The sequence below is a fragment of the Suncus etruscus genome, chromosome 10 (genome assembly GCF_024139225.1).
Source record: "Suncus etruscus isolate mSunEtr1 chromosome 10, mSunEtr1.pri.cur, whole genome shotgun sequence".
Lineage (NCBI taxonomy): Eukaryota > Metazoa > Chordata > Mammalia > Eulipotyphla > Soricidae > Suncus > Suncus etruscus.
The window spans coordinates 54,275,118-54,289,638 of record NC_064857.1 but is presented as its reverse complement, the minus strand read 5'-3'; the positions used below and the strand labels follow the sequence as shown (position 1 = coordinate 54,289,638).

General features: G+C 37.3%; 1 non-coding gene across 1 annotated transcript; it reads left to right on the top strand.

The window, feature by feature from the left end:
* The first annotated feature begins 3,543 nt into the window (after positions 1-3,543).
* Positions 3,544-3,650, top strand: LOC126021411 (U6 spliceosomal RNA). The gene has a single exon (XR_007499928.1). It is a non-coding gene; the product is annotated as a U6 spliceosomal RNA (small nuclear RNA).
* The last annotated feature ends 10,871 nt before the right edge of the window (positions 3,651-14,521 follow it).

Below are 14,521 nucleotides of genomic sequence, written 5' to 3'. Positions count from 1 at the left end.
ATGGCCATGCAATAACCACTCATCAATCCTATTTATTGTTCAATACTAAACAAGTAGAGCTTGTCCAGTCTTCAAGTCCCATTCCTGCTAAGTTGCCTCTTAGCCCCCAGCATGAGTGATTATCATTTGATTTCTGCAAACTTATTTCTCCACCATAAAATTTTGAGGAAAACTTTCCTCAAAGCTCTTATATAATGCCAGACAAACATGCTGATGTTCAGGGAATATTTTCATTGAGTGAATGTGACCACTGTGCAGTTTTCCTTTTAATGGCCTCCTAGCCTGGTTGCAGGAGGCTGTAACTAAATGGTTCTAAATAATGTTGGCTTTTATACTTCTGTATTTGGAGACATTCTCAGGACTGCTTGTAAAACAAAACTCCAGGGTACCTTTTCAGGATTCCATGTTTAAAGTCCACAATGAAAATAAAATAATGAATACCCCGGAGAGATGTTGAAGTCAGGGCTGAAATTTTAAATTTGTTGTCATTGTTTTGTACCCAGTTTGCAAGCTATGAAAACCACGAGAATTTCCCTTAAATGGAACAGGCAACCTCTGGTAAAGGAATCAAGGCTTGAATATTGAATAAGAAGGAATGTAAATAAGGAACTCTCCTCCTCCTGGGCACCTAGGCTTACCTTAGCCACAAGGGACTGCTTCTGGGCCAGGAAAGCAGATGGAATGACAATGCTCATTTCTGCAGGAAAATGCCAACTTAGTAAAATAAACAACTTATATTAAATAACTAATGAAAGCTTTTAGGTATGATAATGGTATTGTGGTAATGCTACTAATAAGGGAATTCTCATATTTTGGAGACTTCCTGAATGATTTGCTCTCTGGGATGTGCTTAAAATAGTGATGAATATGTGGCCTGGGTAAATGAGAATGTGTTGTACTGTTTTCTCTATTTTTGTATGTGTTAGAAATTTTCCATAATAAAAATAGGAAATGAATGAGAAATTAATCACAAACAATTCCAACTTGCAGACTACTAATCATCATTGTGGTGTCTTGGAATTTCTTCATGAACTGACTTGCTGAAGGGTTTGTGGGGGGAATAATATAAAGATCCTGTCACTCTCCAGAGGGCAAAGGATGGTGGCATAGGATGCACTCTGGGTTCATTGGTGGAGAAAGGTTGACACTCATGGTGGGTATGGCCTGACTCACTGTATATCTGAAATTCAAAAGAAAAGAAAAATAGAGCCTGTCATAATACCTGTTTCTATATGATTCCAAACTTCCTGTGAAGTACCAAGAAAGAAGGTAAATGGACATTCAACCCACTTCTCTAATTTTATTCTTTTTTTTTTGTACTTCATCTCTTTATTTGATTCACCAGTGTTCTTCCAGTTTCCTCTTCTTCCTTGAAAGTTTTTTCCTGATGTTTGAACAACTGTGCACTTATCTGTGAGTTTTTTATTCTTAATCACAAAGTCCTACAGTGACTATCCACAATTTTAACATTTCTTTGATCTTTTATATTTTATCTTCAGAATAAATATTGAGATTATCTTATATTCTAATTATGTTATTTTATTTACAAAAATTGTGATTTATTTTCCTTGAAGTTTTTTGGCAAAACTGGAGATTCAGGTAGTATAGCATTTAGAGGGTTAGCCTACTCAGGCCAAACCCATGCAATCAATTCAGGTTCAATTTCTACATGGAACTCAATAGCACATGGTCCCTCAGCACCTCTGAGTGTAGCCCTAAAGAGTGTGAGCATTGTCAGGTGTGGCCCTGGAGTCCTCAGCACCATTTGGTGGCCCAAGTAATCTCTAGTATCAGAGTCCAAGCCCTTGAGTCTTTGTATTGAACTGCTGAATTGAGGAGAAATTTTCTCAGGTAGAATAAGATGAAATAAAATTTCTACCCTTTCCCACAATGCGGACTGCTTTTCTTTTGTAATTTAGATTCTTATCTGCAAACATTAAGTATTCAGGTTTTTTTTTTTAATTTTGACACCTGGAAGTGCTCAAGGCTTACTCTTGGTTCTGTGTTCAGGGATTAATTAATGGAAGCAGGGGGACTATATGGGGTGCTGGGGATCTAATGTGGATCAGCCACATGCACAAGGCAAGCCCTCTACCCACTTATTATCATTCCAGCCCACATTAAACATTATTATTGAAACTTGTATAAAGATGTCTCTTTTTATCAAGTGGTAATTATCAGGTGTTTGGGTTTTTGCCTCTGGACCATTACTATCTTAGAGTTGATGGAATTAATTTAGCTACTAAGCACCAGGGTCTGAATGTTTTCCAGCAATGGTAACATGAAATGGTGACTCTCATCATTGTACAATGGATAATAGATGACTTCCTGACTGTAAGGAATTTAAGAACTCTGTGATTTTCCAGAATTCTTTTAGGTCTTAAGATGGTTAGCAGGAAATAGTACAGATTTTAATTTGGCAGTGTTTATAGCTCTGTTAAAGGAACTCAGGGATGACTGGTAATGTTGTCCAATTGCATAGTTATACTTTATTATTATTATTATTACTGTAGTTGAGGTAACATCATTGCAATAGTCTTAATATTTATGCTTTTGGTGTATGAAATTACTGCATATTCACTATCATCAGAATGCCAAAGACCCTCCACAACTGTGTTTAGGCCACTTTTCGTCCTATTCTTTCCCCTCTCACTATGTTCTATCCCTAAAAAATAGTAGTCTTTGTTTTTTTATTTTTATTTAAACTTTATTTTTTAAAAAGTACCTTTATTTAAGCACCATTATTACAAGTATGTTTATAGTTGAGTTTTAGTATAAAAACAACAACAAACCCCCCTTCACCAGTGCAATGTTCCCACCACCAATGTCCTCCAACTATACTGTGCTTTACAAAGTTGCTCATAATACGGTTGCTTCGGGCTTTGTCTTCCAACACCAATCCTACCACTAGTGTAACCTTCCTTCCACCATCAGGCTTGCCCCCTGACAGGCACAAAATAATTGGAATGATAAAAAAAATAATTTAGAAAAATTTTGTGAAAATTATTATATCTCACAGTGGTGCTATTATTGTCTAAGTATTTATTTATCTGTTTGTTGTTAGTTGAGTCTTCTGTGTTATTAGCTCAGTTGTATTCTATGCTACTTTTCTGTCTAATTTGCTGGGTTCCTACTATGCTATCAGTATTGGGAAATTTGGAGGTGTTCACACACTCTAGGAGCTTCATCTCTATGTACCTAGAAATTTTGTTGATTTGGCATCTCTTCAGTTATTAGTCACAAAGCAGGAAAATTGAATTTTTTTTTTTGTATGGTAGTGACCGAGGAATGTAGATGCAGCTGCTGGGCTTTGGCAGGGTAGGGACTTGGTCCACTCCCCTCCCAAGAATGCCCCAGAGTTTTTATCCTGGAGACCAATGTATCTGTGAATTTCAACCTCTTGCCTTTGTTTCTTCCAAGATTAGTGGTGAAGCTGGGCCATTTACATGGTGGCATCTATGGGATAAATATGGCTTCTGAGGGAAGTCTCAGTTCAGCTGTTAAAGTCCTAGGATTTGTTGCTATTGAAAATATGATCCATTCGTGCTCGCTTCGGCAGCACATATACTAAAATTGGAACGATACAGAGAAGATTAGCATGGCCCCTGCGCAAGGATGACACGCAAATTCGTGAAGCGTTCCATATTTTAAAAAAAAAAAAAAAAAAAAAAAAAGAAAATATGATCCATTCAATTGTTTTCTTTCTTTATAAACTACATATGAGTTTATTAATAAGCCACATAAAAATCCCTTTCCCTCTGATTTCTTTTGCATAACATGACAATCCCTAGTTCCTTCCATTTTGCAATAAAAGGCATCTTTTCTTATAGGAGGGTAGTATTCCATTATGTGTATATGCCAGCTTTTTTATTCCTTTTAACACTGCAGTTTACTAAGTTGTTCATAATATAGTGGTTTCAGGCATTTAGTGTTCTAGCATCCATCTTGCCATCAGTGTGACCTTCCCTCTACCATTGCTCCCAGTTTTACACCTACCCACCAAATCTTCCCCTCTGGCAGGAACAAAATAATGTATTTTATATCGTTTGTTACAAGAAAATGGTTAGTGGAATTATAAAAAAAAAGTTTCCTGTGCCTGCCAGGGGCAATTTTTGAGCCTAGACCTAGGAGTAATCCCTGAGCATTGCCGGGTGTGACCCAAACACCAAAAAAAAAAAAAGTTTAGTTACAGAAATTGAGGGAATTGTTATATCTCACAATGGTGTTATTAAATCCATTGTCTAAGCATTTATTGAACTGTTTGTTTCTCATTTGAACCTTTTGAATTATTGTTTCTGCTTATTGAGCGTAGTGGGCTTCTATGCTACTTTTTGTTCTAATTCTCCTGTGCTTCTATTGTGCCATCAGTAGTGTGGAATTCAGAATTTGCGTGGACACACATGGGACCGTGTACTCCAGGAGCTCCAGGATCCATAGAATTGGGACAATCCTCAGGCCACCCTTCTCCCAAAGAGGCCTTAGCACTTTCAGCCTAAAGATCTTTGTACCTATGAGTTTCATTGCCTCGGCATCTCCTCTAAGATTAGTAATGAAGCTTAAAACTGGGTCATTTATATAGTTAAAGGTGTGGGGTATGGGTACAGTTGAACTTTGGTAGGGTGGCTTCTTGGCCCACCCACCTCTCCTGAGAAGCCCTGAAGTTTTTAGCCAGAAAATTGATGTACCTGTGATTTCTTTTGGTTTGGCTTTTTTCCCCCAAGATTAGTTATGGAGCTGTAAAGTTGAGTCATTTACATGGCAGAGGCTGTTGGGTGTGGCTATTAGGGCTTCTGACAAAATGGGGGGCATGGCAAAGAGGAGTATATACCAACTTCTTATTGGCTCATTTGTCTTTGGACACTTGGATTGTTTCCATATTTTAACTATTTTACACAGGGCTGCAGTGAACATAGGTGTGCAAGTATCTTTGAGTTAATGCTTTGTGTTCTTGGAATAGATGCCAAAAAGTAAAATCTTTAGGTCATATGGGAGGTCTACTTTCTATTCTTTGAGAAGAAAGTACTATATTCCATAGAGGTGGAATCAGCTGACAGTCTCATATCCTAAAGTGAATAAGGATTAAATTACATCTCTTGAGTCTAGTCATTTGTATCCACCATAATATTACCATTAAACTTAAGTAAATATAATTTTTTAAACTTGGGTCCTTACCTAGCAATGCTCAGGACTTACTTCTGACTCTGCTCTGATGGCTCACTCCTGGTAGAGCTTGGGGAACCAGAGGTGAACTGAATCTGGCTCAGCATGTAAAGCAAGCCCCCTATCTTCCCTACCACAGAGCTCTGGCCGGGTTTTAAATTGTTCTTCACAAATAAGACTGAATATATTTTATATATCAAATCTATTAGAACTTCCTTTTCTGTGAACTTGCACTTTACGTTACTTTGCTCATTTTATTAGCCAATTTCTTCTGGACTTTTTCTTTCTCACATTAAGAATGTTGATGAACTAGACAGATTGACCCTAACTATGTATGTGACACATATTGTAAATACTTTTGCTAGCTTGTTATTACTTCTAAAAAACATTTTTAATCAAAAATCATAAAATTAAAAAAATAAGTTAAATTAATCAATTTCTAAAAAGAAATCCACCTGAGTTTTCTTTGTTCCTTTTTTTCTGGATATGTTTAGTAGAAAATTCTTTTTTTTAATTTATTTAAAGGAAATATATTACAGAGTTGACACAATTGATCATAATAATTTGTTTCAGGAAGAAGAAGGGCAAAGTTATTTTAAAAAATAAAAAAAACTAACGAAATGGAAGAGAAAGAAAAGGTTCAGTAGCAAGTATAGTTTTGAAAGTATATTTTTGAAAATCGTTGAATCACTGATTAACTCATTAAAGGCCTAGCAGAAGGTTTAATAAGCTTTTCTTCTTTTTTTTTTTTTTAAAGATAAGAGTTATAAAGAAGTACAGCAAAAACAGTGTTAGAGTGGCAATTGTTGTTTGCCTAGGCACAGCAAAATATGGGGGCATGGAAAGGAAAAGCTTTGGCCTAAATACAAGGAGACCTTACCCCTGAAGTTTTCTTCTAAAAGATAAGTTTCTCTTGGGTTCTGAGTTCATGTTAGAACCAGGGTATAGGATTTGTTCAGCTTGTTATTATTATTAGTTTTCTTTTTTGGTTTTGGGGCCACAGCCGGTGATGCTCAGGAGTTACTCCTGGTTATGCGCTCAGAAATCGCTCCAGGCTTGGGGGACCATATGGAATGCTGGAGATCAAACTGAGGTCTGTCCTGGGTCAGTTGTGTGCAAGGCAAACATCCTACCACTGCGCTATCACTCCGGTCCCTCAAGTTGTTATTTTTACCCTCATATGTACCAATAGTATCATGTGGCATTGTTCCTTTTTGCATAGGCTCATTAAAATGGGGGAAATATTACATATGGAAACAAGTTCTTATCTAATAGAGATAGGAACTCATAAATTTATATTGCAGGGGACCTTTCACCCTGAGCATTTGTAATAGTGACTTGGCTTGGGCTTCAGACAATTGGACAATGGTCATTCACCCCTGAACCTTGGACCCCATCTATGAAACCGGCACTGTTTTCTGCACCAGCACCAGGAATCGAATTTCTACCGGGGAAGACCCTGATGCTGCTCTGGCACCGACTTGCTCCAGACTGAATTCATAGGTTATCTTGATGATTTGGAAACAGCAACAACATGCTTTCAGGTCAAGGTTTCCTGCATTGCCTCCTAACAGTGAGATGAAACCAGAAGACGCTCTGTGACCCCTGACTTCAAAACAGTATCTGTGCAAAAATCAGCTACAGAAACCTGACTGCAACAACTGTAATTGAAAACTTTTACTGAGACCACAAAGAAAGACTTTATGGTTAGACAATTTAATATACCCAGAGCCTCTAGGTGGTTTTATGGCAGAATGTTTCATGGGTAGAGTTTCCCTGTTTTTAGGCCAAAGGTTTTTCCTTTCTCTTTTCCCCAACTTTTGCTGCAGCTATACAAAACAAACAAACAAACAAGCAAGCAAACAAACAAAATAAACTGCCACACACATCCCATTTTTAATTTTTATTTTTTTAAATAGGAGATTCTGCCTTTTTTATAGAACCTTGGGACATGGATTGCTTTGTTTTACAACATATTTCTACATTTTTTAAATAAAACTAAGAAGAAAGGAAAAAATAATAAAGGCTGGGGGCTAGGGGCCAAGTGGTCTCAGATGCATTGGTGGAGAGAAAATAAGGACAGAAATAAATATCCAAGCCAAAGATAATAACAATAGAATAAAGAGAATTAAACTTTAACAATCTAAACTTAAATGGGCCTGTTATACTGGCAAGTACAGAGGGCAAAGGGTGGTAGTATAGCATGCACTTTGGTTTCATGGTAGAGCGAGGTTGATACTGGTGGTGGGAATGTCCCTGACTCACTGTATATCTGAAATTCAACTATGAAGGACTTTGTAGATCACAATGGTTTCAATAAAGTAAGATTTTAAAAAATACATCCTAATTTTAAGTTATGATTAGAGACACTTTAGGACTTTAAAAAATTCACCTATAATTTTATAATACTTATTATGTTATTTTGATATTTGATACATTTAAAGTTTGCCATAGTATATAAATATTTATATATTATATTTATTTACAAGGTTTTTACAAGATTGTTTATAATACAGTTGATTTTTTCCACAGTTACAAAGTTCATATTTGAGGCCAGAGGGATGGCACAGTGGTGGGGCATTTGCCTTGCATGCAGCTGACCTGAGGGGGGAACTCAGTTCAATTCCTGGCATCTATGTGGTCCTCCAGCCTGCTGAAAGTGATTTCTGAGTGCAGAGACAGAAGTTACCCATGAGCATCACTTGGTATGGCCCAAAAACCAATCAATCAATCAATAAATAAATAAAGTTTTTTTTTAGTTTAAGTCTTAAATTTATAACACCCTTTACAAGTGTTCATTTTCTGCCACCAATGTCCTAGTTTTCCTTTAGCCCTCCCCTCTACCTGCTTCTGGAGCTGCTTCTCTTTCTCTCTCCCACCCCCTCTCTCTCCTGTTCTCTCTCTCTCTCCTGTTCTCTCTCTCTCTCCCTCTCTCTCTCTCTCTCCTGTTTTCTCTCTCTCCTGTTCTCTCTCTCTCTCCCTCTCTCTCTCCTGTTCTCTCTCTCTCCTGTTCTCTCTCTCTCTCCCTCTCTCTCTCCTCTCTCTCTCACACACACATACACACTCTTTCCATTTTCTCCTTTTAGACATTGTAGCTTGCAATATTGTTATTGAAATGGTATCATGTATCACTTTATCTCCTTTCAGCACTCAGTTCTTGTTCAGAATGAGCACTCCCAACTAGTATTTTTTATAATGGTCCCTGCTCTGCCCTAACTGCACTCCCCTTCTCTTTGTGGAAAGCTTCTTACCGTGGCTTATCTGATCTTCATCTCTATCACCTTTGAGTATTATTACCATACTATCTTATTTTTATTTTCCACAAATGGGTTTCATCATTCTATGACTGTCCCTCTTCCTCTGACTCACTACATTCAGAATACTACTCTCCATATCTATCCATGTATAAGCAAATTTCATGGCATTACTTTTCCTAACAACTGCATAGTATTTCATTGTGTAGATGTATCATGTTTCTTTATCCACTTATTTGTTCCCACTTATTTATCTTTATCCCACTTATTTGTTCCTTTGGATTATTTTTAGGTTCTGGCTATTGTGAACAGTGCTGCAATGAATACAGGAGTGCAGCTGCATTTTTTGTGCTCTGTTTTTTAGTTCTTAAGGTATATTCCCAGGACATATATTAGTGGACCATATGGGAGTTTAATTTCAAGTGTTTTCTTTTTTTCGAGGAATGTTCATATTTTTTTCCTAAAAGGCTGAACAAGTCTACATTCCCACCAGCAGTGAAGCAGTAAATAAGAGTTTCTTTCTCCCTGCATCATGACCAGCACTTGTTCTTACTCTTTTTGATATATCAGTGATATACATCCTTTATCATTCACTGAAATGACATATATAGTTAGATATACTGAGTGCATTTTTTTTTTGGTTTTAGGGTCACACCCGGCAGCGCTCAGCTCAGGGGTTACTCCTGGCTCTATGCTCAGAAATCACCCCTGGCAAGCACAGGGGACCATATGGGATGCCGAGATTCTAACCACCGTCTTTCTGCATGAAAGGCAAACGCCTTACTTCCATGCTATCTCTTCAGCTCCGAGTGTTTTTATTTTATTAAATTACTCAGTCTGTTCAGGCACCAATAACATCAGTGTAAATATTGAGGACTTTCAGTGTGTTTTATCATATGTGTGGCTATATCTTATTCTCAATATTTTTCTACCTTTTAGTGTTTCCTTGGCATATTTTTTCTTCTTGTTTCTTCCATAATTATTTCATATTGATCATTTAAAGGAATTCTCATTCACTACTGGTGGGAATGTAGAATGGTCCAAACCTTTGGGGAAAATATGGACATTCCTCAAAAAACTATAAATTGAGCTTCCAAATGACCCAGTAATACTGGTCCTGAAAATATACTCTAGGAATCCAAAACCACAATGCAGAAAAGCATAGAAGTGAATATTCCTATGTTCATTGCATCATTGTTCACAATAGCCAGAATCTGGAAACAATCCAAGTACCTTAGAACAAATGGGTGGCTATAGAAACTGTGGTATACCTACACAATGGAATACTATGCAGTTGTTAGGAAAAATGATGTCATGAAAGTGGCTTATATGTGAATGGATATGGAGAGTATTATGCTGAATGTAATGAATCAGAAGGAGAAAGAGAGACATAGAATGATTAAACTCATTTGAGGACCAGGAAGACTGAGCCATGGTAGAAAATTTTCCACAAAGAGAAGGGAAGTGCAGTTAGGGCAGAGCAGGGACCATTATGAAAAATACTAGTTGGGAATGCTCATTCTGGACAAGAACTGAGTGATCAAAGGAGGTAAAGTGATATGCGTGATATCCATTCTGTAACCATATGGAAAACTAGTGTTTAAAAGGAATAAAGGGAAGAGAGAGAGAAAGAGAAAGAAGACAAATGTCTGCTATAGTGGGAAGGAGGAGGGAACACAGAAGCAAACTAGGAACATGATGGTGGGAAATGTGCACTGGATGAATGATGGGTGTTGGCCATTGTATAACCAAAACTCAATCTTGAACAACTTTGTACCTGTATCTTATGGTGACTCAATAAAATAAAATAAATCTGACTCAATAAAATAAAATAAATCTGAAAAAAATTCCATGTATAAAAAAAACTATAGGAGGAGGGATATTTCGGGATTTTGTAGAGATCACATTAAACTGTTGTTTTATTTTACATTGTTTTGAAGCCACACATAGCTATGCTCAAGGCTTACTCCTCCCTCTGTCTAAGGAATCACTCTTGAGGGGCCTCAGGACCCTATGTGGTGCTAGGGATTGAACCCAGGTCAACTATATTCAAGGCAGATGCTTATCTGTATCTTTAGCCCAACATTAAATTTTTTTCTTATTAATTTTTATATTAAATTCTTTAAATGATCTGATCAGAGTTGAAATACTTGTAGTTTTATCTTCCTATTCAGGAGTATTGTATCTTTCTTTTTTTAATATAATTTTTATTTTGATCATAGTGGCTTACATATTGTTGACAATAATATTTTAGGTACATATTAACATAAAATTAGGGGAATTCCCATCATCAAATTGTCCTCCCTCCACCTCCGTTCCTGTCCTACCTCTCATATCCTCCTCCCTCACCCCCGGGGCTGCTAGAATAAGTGCCTAGCTGACTACTTAGTGGTCTTATATCTGTTTGGTCTTGGTACCTCCCTTATTTCCCGAGTATTGTATTTTTCAATGATTTAGGTCAATCTCTTTTTTTCTTTACAAGTCAATTTAGAATTTTGCATATGAAAATTGAACACATTTCTTATTTAATTTATTCCTGAAAATATTATGTTTCTAGTGGTTGTGGCAAGTGTTTATCTCCTTGTTTTGTTCCTGTCTGATAGAAATGTCTTGGGTATTTCCCTATTAATGAAATGGCAGTTGAGTTGAGATGTCCATATTATCAGAACTTTTGAAATGTTCTTTTAGTCAAATGGAAACTCAAGTGAAATCATGTTCCAGGATTGCATAAATGAAAGACACAGTTGAAGAATTGTAGGTGAGTTTAGAGAATTTTAAATGGCAGGAGTGTAGGCTGCCTAGCAGAGGAGAAACAGAAAACACAGAGGGAGACCACTGAGGGACAGATCACGAAGCTTTCACAGGATATGCATGAGGATGTGGACTTTTCCCTTTAAGCCAGGAAACCACTAAAAGGTTATCAACAGTGGGATGGCATAATTAAGCATATATTTTCATCATATTTCCTGGAGGGCAGTAGCTGATGATTCCATTGGCAAAGCATTTCAAATTGGACTGCAAATTAAACTCTACCATAATAAACCAGGATATAAAAAGAGAAAAAATTGGAGTCAGGCCAACTTTTAAGTGTCAATTTTTTTAAGCCAGTCAAATTGAGCATTGGGGGGGGTGTTATATACCAACTTTTGTGATACTAACGTTAATAAGTTCTGATAAACCACTGACATCAGACCAGCCGAAGTGTCAATTTTTAATATGACTTAAAAGCCACACAATGAGTAGATGTGTTTAGAAGTTAAAAAGGTCTTTCTTTCTTTCTTCTTTCTTTCTTTTTCTTTCTTTCTTCTTTCTTTCTTTCTTCTTTCTTTCTTTCTTCTTTCTTTCTTTCTTTCTTTTTCTTTCTTTCTTTCTTTCTTTCTTTCTTTCTTTCTTTCTTTCTTTCTTTCTTTCTTTCTTTCTTTCTTTCTTTCTTTCTTTCTTTCTTTCTTTCTTTCTTTCTTTCTTTCTTTCTTTCTTTCTTTCTTTCTCTTCCTTCCTTCCTTCCTTCCTTCCTTCCTTCCTTTCTTTCTTCCTTCCTTCCTTCCTTCCTTCCTTCCTTCCTTCCTTTCATTCTTTCTTTCTTTCTTTCTTTCTTTCTTTCTTTCTTTCTTTCTTTCTTTCTTTCTTTCTTTCTTTCTTTCTTTCTTTCTTTCTTTCTTTCTTTCTTTCTCTCTCTTTTTTGGTTTTTAGGTCACACCGAGCAACACTCAGGGGTTACTCCTGGCTCTGCACTCCTGGGGGGCCGGAGTGATGGCACAGTGGTAGGGCAATTGCTTTGCATGCAGCTGACCTAGGACTGACCAAGGTTCAGTCCACCCGGCATCCTATATGGTCCAAGTCAGGAGTGATTTCCTAGTGCATAGCCAGGAGTAACCCCTGAGCATCACCAGGTATGGTCCAGAAATCAAAAAATAATAATAATAAATAAAAATAAAGCAAAAAAGGACAAAAAAAAGAAATTGCTTTTGGCAGGCATGGGATGCCAGGATTCAAACCAACATTCATCCTGGATTGGCTGCATGCAAGGCAAATGCCCTCCTGTTGTGCTATCTCTCCAGCCCCTCTTTCTTTCTTAAACTCTTTCTTCCCAAACTCAAGACCAAAGAGTCATGGTAGGAAGTGATCTGCAGGTGTGACTGACTCAACCCAGTAACAATCTGAGCCACAGTGGGAAGTCCTGGTCCTGAGGTTCTCTCCCTGATAGATCACCATGAAACATGGTAGGGAGTGGCACCCTTAAAACAAACCCCAGAACTGCTTCCATTTCCATCCCTGTCCATTTCTGTTTTTCTTGGGTAGAGTGCTGGAAACAGCCAAGCACATAGAGCACAGCACAGTGGACAAAGACAATGATGTTTGTGCTCATGAAAAATTCAACCCTAATTATACCTCTGGGAGCCAGTGGGAGTTATGAAATACTATGGCCAGGGTGTTCATCTTGTTAATAGATGACAGGGCCTGGGTACTTATTTTCCATGCCATTTATAAAAGCTTTGACAGACAGAAGCTGCTTGCGTCAATCCATAAGCTTATGAGATATAAAGGATATTATGGTAATTCTTTTGGATGATTTTCATTTAGTTGCTGGTCTTTGTTCCAGCAAATGCAATAGTCAGCCTAGCAGGGGCTCTCAAAATTGTGCACACTCACTTGGCTCAGACAACAGGAATACATTTTGTTGCCATTTAAGAGTAATTACTTTTAATATACTTCTTAAGGAAATGAATTTAAAATTTTTGTTTTCGATGCTCAGCTGAGGAGTGATTTCAGTAATATAGACTGACTGGCTTAGATATCATAGATTTTGACCCATCTGAGATGGGAAAAACTCACAGAAAACTTTCCAACTCAACAGATTTACCTTTTCCAACAGGAAATATGGTTTCTAAAAGCTCATGAGCAGGCCAGTGAGGGGAACACATAAGGGTGAAAAGAAAAGACTAGCTTATCCCTTTTGTCTGCACAGATTCCATAAGCAAGGTCCTTTGGCCAAAACAACATTCAAAAATGATTTCAGGGATTTCATCAATGTTAACAGATGTTGAACCATATGGAGCTTCTGATATCATACTGTTTGTTGCTTAAATTTAAATTGTTTTGACCTACAAAATGACTTATTTTATATGGTTTAACCTAAAGGTTTAAGAACAATATCACATCCTCTCTTAGCACTTAGGTACAAACTTACAATGATTTTATCTCCAAAGTTTTCAAGTTCCTGACTGTAGCTTCCAGGTCTTCTTCACTTCCCACAGCCTCACCTCGGTCACAATGTCACAACTGCAACACAAACTAATTTTCTGATCTCCTGGTCCAGACTTTCAGAATTCCTCTGGGTATCTCTCCCAGATCTTCCATGAGATCCATGTCAGTGTGATTGCTTGATAGAATACATCTATAAATTCTTTGACTCTCTTTCTTGATTGAGAATTGAATTAAGTGACCCCTTTCTATTGAAGAGAAGGAAAAAGTGACAGTGTGCACCATCTGAGGTTAGTCATGAAAAGCATAGTGGCCTTTCTCTCTCTCTCTCTCTCTCTCTCTCTCTCTCTCTCTCTCTCTCTCTCACACACACACACACACACACACACAACTCTCATAATAAGTATGTAAGGAACTGAATTCTTCTCTCCTTGTGAGAGATCCCACGTGAGAGTGGCAAATGGGTCATTCAGTTCTGGTCCAGCCTTCAAAGCACTGCATTCCTAGCCTACATTTTACTGAAGTCTAGACAGAAATAGTTGGGTAGTGAATTTCCCAAACTTCTCTCTTCCACAGAAAATATGAGATAATATGTCTTTTGTTAGGTAACACAAATAACCAATATACCCAGGAACAAATATTAAAGCTTAATTCACCAGTTTTAGTTTCTAGATTTATCATAGCAACTTACTGCAAATTGCCTAGTCCATTGTTAAACTTTTCTGTTTTACTCATTAGACTCTTCTGTTTTGTTCATTCAGTGACCATTGAGTTTTGTAGGTTCTACAAAACTACAAAGTAAGTTCTGATGGGACTCACTCTGTCCTCTGTCTTATGAGAACTATAATGCAGATTAACATTTCTGGTCCTTCACCTTGGTTATTGCCTCAGATAGGACTATGTTT